This window comes from Gorilla gorilla, chromosome 18 (genome assembly GCF_029281585.2).
Source record: "Gorilla gorilla gorilla isolate KB3781 chromosome 18, NHGRI_mGorGor1-v2.1_pri, whole genome shotgun sequence".
In the NCBI taxonomy this organism is placed as follows: Eukaryota; Metazoa; Chordata; class Mammalia; order Primates; family Hominidae; genus Gorilla; species Gorilla gorilla.
Window position 1 is genome coordinate 85,849,961 of NC_073242.2, and position 6,059 is coordinate 85,856,019.

The following is a 6,059-nucleotide window of genomic DNA, read 5'->3' on the forward strand; positions in this document are numbered from 1 at the left end:
TCTTGGAGGCAAAGTTTCTACAAAAACCGAAACCATATCCCCCAAGCTCCTTTGGTACATTTTTCACCCACGGATGAGCCTTCCTGGGAGTGGATCCAACTTTTTTAAACATCTGGAATGTTGAAAAGGAAGAGAGAGAAGCCCTTGGGCCTTGTCAATCAAATTCACTTTTCTTTTGGCAAATTCAGCATCAGTGACAAATTGTGCAATTTGACATAAACAAAGTTGATAGATGTCGGCAAAGCTGTTTTTAAACAGCAGCAATGGAGAGATGTGTAGGATGGGGATTTTTCTCATTCAACAGTCAATATGTTTAATAACAAATAAAACAACCAGATGTTGAAAAAAAAACCTACCACCTTGACAATGTCATCTGATATTCAGCTGCTGCTGATTAATGAGTGTGGGATATATTCCAATCTCAATTCAGAAAGCTGGCAGAAATGTCCATGTAAGGACTTCTCTGGATAATTCCTTAATAGAGTTAACGAAGGACTCTAAATTCACCTTGGAGGCTTTCTTGAGATAAAAAGCACTGGCCTTGATTTTTATTATTTTATTTTTTTATTTTTATTTTGAGGCAGAGTCTCACTCTGTTGCCCACACTGGAGTGCAGTGATGCAATCTCGGCTCACTGCAACCCCTTCCTCCTGGGTTCAAATAATTCTCATGCCTCAGCCTCCCGAGTAGCTGGGACTACAGTCATGCACCACCACACCTGGCTGATTTTTGTATTTTTAGTAAAGATGGGGTTTCACCATGTTGGCCAGGTTGGTCTCAAACTCCTGACCTCAAGTGATCCACCTGCCTTGACCTCCCAGAGTGCTGGGATTACAGACATGAGTCACTGTGCCCAGATTGGCCTTGATTTCAGAAGACTTGAGTGCAAGTTCTGGTCTGCCACTCTTTCCTTATATGACTTGGGTAAGTCATTCAATCCCCTTGGAGCTTAGGTTCCCCGTAGGATACATAATGATGATAAACTCTGCCCTGTCTACTCCTAAGTTGTTGCAAGACTCAAGTGGAATAATTGCTGTCAATCACTTTTTCCTTAATTTAAAATTTTTGAGAAATAATTACATCCAGTAAAATGCACAAATCTTAAGTGTACAGCTTAATAAATTTTTATGGCCATGGCCACTGGCTCACACCTGTAATCCCAGCACATTGGGAGGCTGAGGTGGGCAGATTGCTTGAGTCCAGGAGTTGGAGACCAGCCTGGGTGACATGGTGAAACCTCGTCTCTACAAAAAATACAAAAATTAGCTGGGCGTGGTGGCCTGCACCTGTAGTCCCAGCTACTTGGGAGGCTGAGGTGGGAGGTTAGCTTGAGCCGGGGAGGCTGAGGTTGCAGTGAGCTAAGATCGTACCATTGCACTCAAGCCTGGGTGACAGAGTGAGACCCTACTTCAAAAAAAATACATTAAATAAATACACAAATAGGGCCGGGCGCGGTGGCTCACGCCTGTAATCCCAGCACTTTGGGAGGCAGAGGTGGGTGGATCACGAGGTCAGGAGATCGAGACCATCCTGGCTAACATGGTGAAACCCCGTCTCTACTAAAAAACCAAAAAATTAGCCCAGCACAGTGGCGGGTGCCTGTAGTCCCAGCTACTCAGGAGGCTGAGGCCAGAGAGTCACTTGAACCTGGGAGGCAGAGCTTGCAGTGAGCCAAGATTGCGCCACTGCACTCCAGCCTGGGTGACAGGGCGAGATTCCATCTCAATAAATAAATAAATAAATAAATACATAAATAGATAAATAAGTAAATTTTTGCGTATGTATACTCCTATGTTGCCACTCAGCTCAAGATATAGAATATTTCTGACACCTCAAAAAGTTCCCTGTGCTCTTTCCTGGCCCATAGTTTCAAGGAACAATTATTCTCACCTCTATCACTAGAGATAAGCTTGCTTGTTCTTGAAATTGAGATAAGTCGAATCTCATAGTATGTATTCTTTTATGTCTGGCTTTCAATTGACATAGGTTTTGGGGATTCATTTCTATTGGTGCAGCAGTCAGTGGTATGTTCCTTTCCATTGCTGAGTAGTGTTCCACTGGGTGGCTATTCCAGTTTGTTTATCCATTTTTCTCCTGTGGGTAGACATCTGAATTGTTTCCAGTTTGGGATTATTATGAATAAAGCTGCCATTAACAAAAGACCATGAGATCTGCAGAGGAAGAGGGAGAGCTTTATTTTCTCTCTCTACATATATGGAAAACAATCTGCAGAATGGGGAGGCATAGTCTTCAGCATAAGTGAAAGCTTACTCTGGGAAGAATAAAGGTAGAGTCTGGCCTCAGTAGGGAAAATTCTCAATTAGGTCTGCTTATACAAATGAAGGATTCAAACTGGTTCAGTTCTGATTAGTCAAAATAGTCCAGTCCTAAGCCGGGCGCAGTGGCTCATGCCTGCAATCCCAGCACTTTGGGAGGCCCAGGCGGGCAGGTCACTTGAGGCCAGGAGTTTGAGACCAGCATGGCCAACATGGTGAAACCCTGTCGCTACTAAAAATATAAAAACTAGCCAGGCCTGGATTTGGGATTTGCTCTCACTATCCTTAACCCTTGGCTTCCCACAAACTCAACCAGTTGCCAGGGGTTGGTGTTCTAGAGAAAGCCTGTTTGCTATCCTGGATAATGTCAAGTCACCTTCTGTGCTGCTGACATGAAACCCATCTGAAAGGCAAAGTAAGAAGCTTCCCTTTTAAGCTTTTAATGGCTTTTTTTTTTAAATCAAGACAGAGTCTCACTCTGTCACCCAGGCCGGAGTGCAGTGGCACAATCTTGACTCACTGCAACCTTCACCTCCTGGGTTCAAGTGATTCTCCTGCCTCAGCCTCCTGAGAGCTGGGACTACAGGTGCGTGCCACCATGCCAGCTAATTTTTGTATTTTTAGTAGAGACGGGGTTTTACCACTTTGGCCAGGCTGGTCTCAAACTCCTGACCTCAAGTGATCTCCCTGCCTCAGCCTCCCAAAGTGCTGGGATTACAGGTGTGAGCCACTTTGCCTAGCCAAAGCTTTTAATGACTTTTGAAGAATATTGCTAATCACTCATCCACAGCTCACCAAGCTTTATGTAATTTGCGACTCCCCACTAAGAAATCGTCTCTGGAAGCAGCAGCTCAAGATAGGGGGTAACAATTAGTGGAGCTGGATTCTGTTATTTAAGAAATATTTCTTGCTTTCCTTCCATGAACCACATGCTAGGTATTGTGGGGAATACCAAAGAAGGAAAGCAAGGTTCCAGACTGCAAACTATTAGGGAAAGTGGCATGAATTTCAGATTGCAAAAATATTTAATATTCCATGGTGAAGGGAATATTCTATTTTATTTTTACTTTTTATTGTAGCATAATGAATAATATATGTATGGTAAAGTGCACAAATCTTAAATGTGCAGCTCAATGAATTTTTAAAAAGTGAATACATCCATGCACTCAGCATCCAGATGAAGAAATAGAACATTAAGAGATCTCAGAAGTTTCCTTCATTCCTCTTCCCAGGCAACAACCTCTCCCTGTTTCATGATAATCACTGTCCTGACATCTGTCACCATAGATTAGTTTTTCCTTACTTGAACTCTATATAAATGAAATTATACTTTTGTGTCTAGCTTTTTTTGTATGACATTATGTCTGCAAGATTCATTCATGTTGTTGCTTGCAGATGGAGTTCATTCTTTTTTGTTCCTGAATTATTTTATTATATGACCACGACATAATTTATTTTTCCCTTCTTCTGTTAATGGACTTCTGGGTTGTTTCCACTGTTGGGCTAGTACAAATAATGGTGCTATGAACATTGGTGTACATGGCTTTTAATGAAAATATGTACACATTTATGCTGAAGATAGATAGATAGGTAAATAGACAGATAGATAGATAGATAGATAGATAGATAGATAGATAGATAGATAGATGTACTAGGTCATAGAGTATGTGTATAATTAGCTTTAATATATTTTGCCGGTTTTCCAAAGTGGTTGTCCCTGTTTATAAACCCTCGGCTGCATATGATGGTCCCAGTTGCTCCACAACCTCTTGGACAGTTAGTATTGTCAGTTTTAAAGTGTAGCCATTTTCTCAACATCATTAGTTGTCAGGAAAATGAAGACTAAAACCACAATGAGATACTCTGTATGTCTATTAGAATGCCTCAAATAAAGAAAAAACCTGACAATATTACGTGTGAACAAAGATTGGAGCAACAGGAACTCATACATCGCTCCTGGTGGGAATGATACAACCATTGAGAAAATAATTTGTCATTTTCTTATAAAGTTATATATATATATGCATCATATGACCCAGAATTTCCATTGCTAGGTATTTATTCAAGGGAAACGAAAACATATGTTTGCACAAAAACTTATACAAGAATTTTCACAGCAGCTTTATTCCTCATAGCCAAAAACTGGAAATAACCCCAAACATCCACCAAAATGAATGGATAAGCCAGGTGCAGTGGCTCATGCCTGTAATCCCAGCACTTTAGGAGCCGAGGTGGGTGGATCACTTCGGTCAGGAGTTCAAGACCTGCCTGGCCAACATGGCGAAACCTCATCTCTACTAAAAATACAAAAATTAGTGGAGTGTGGTGGTGCATGCCTGTAATCCCAGCTACTTGGGAAGCTGAGGCAGGAGAATCGCTTGAACCCGGGAGGCAGAAGTTGCAGTGAGCCAAGATCACACCACTGCACTCCAGCCTGGGCCACAGAGCAAGATTCTGTCTCAAAAAAACAAAACAAAACAAAGATGAATGGATAAATAAAATGTGATATATCCATATAATGAATTCTACTCATCAATAAAAAGGAATGAACTATTGATACAGACATGGATAAACATAAAAAAAAGATGCTGAGCTAAAGAAGCCAGACACGAAAGATAAAGGGTGATTACATTTATATGAAATTTAGCCAACAGGCATTGACTGCAAAGGGACATGAGGGAAACATCAGGATGATGGAAATGTTCTACGTCTTGATTGTGGTGATGGTCATACAGATATATACATGTATTAAACATATCTAAGTGTACTCTTAAAACAAGTGCATTTTATTGTATGGAAGTATCCTCCATAAAATATCTAGTTATTCTGGTCTGACAGATATGTAGTGGTTTTTCATTATGGATTTAATTTGCATTATCCTGATGACCAATTGTGTTAAGCACCTTGCATATATTATTGGCAAGTCAGATATTGTATTAGTCAGGGTTCTACAGAGAAACACAACAAATCAGATGTGTGTGCATAGATAGATAGATAGATAGATAGATCTAATATGATTATGAAAGTTGACAAGTCTCAAGATCTGCAGTCATCAAGCTGGAGACCCAGGACCTAGAAGAGTGGTTGGTGTAGTTCCAGTCCCAGTCTGACAGTCTCAAGACCCAGGAAGAGCTAATGTTTCAGCTTGAGTCGAAAGACAGAAAAAAAAGCCCATGTCCCACCTTAAAGATAGGTAGAAGGAATTCTCCGTTACTCAGCCTTTGCATTTTTCTCAGGCCTTCAACTGATTGGATGTAGCCCACCCGCATTAAGGAGGGCAATCTCGTTTACTCAGTCTACCCATGCACATGTTAATCTCATCCAGAAACACCCCCACAGACACACTCAGAATAACATTTGATGAAATGTCTGGGCATCCCATAGCCCAGTCAAGTTGACACATACAATTTAACCATCACATATCCTCTTCTGTGAAATACCTGTTTAGGTTTTTGCCCACTTCTAACAGGATCTGTCTTTTTCTTCTTGATTTATAAGAGTTCTCTATATAGTCTAGATATGAGTCTTAGATTAGTGTATTGCAAACTTCTTCCAGTGGTTTGCCTTTCACTCTCTCAGTTCCATCTAATTTATCAGTCTTTTCCTTATGGTTAATGTTTATTGTGTCTTGTTTAAGAAATGTTTGCCAACCCCCAGAACCTCTAGGTCATTAAGCCTATTATCTTGTCTTTAAGTAGGTTTATTGTACTTTTTTTTTTCACATTCAGGTCTATAAGCCATCTGGAATTCATTGTTGGTTTATGGTGTGAGGTAAGGATGAGA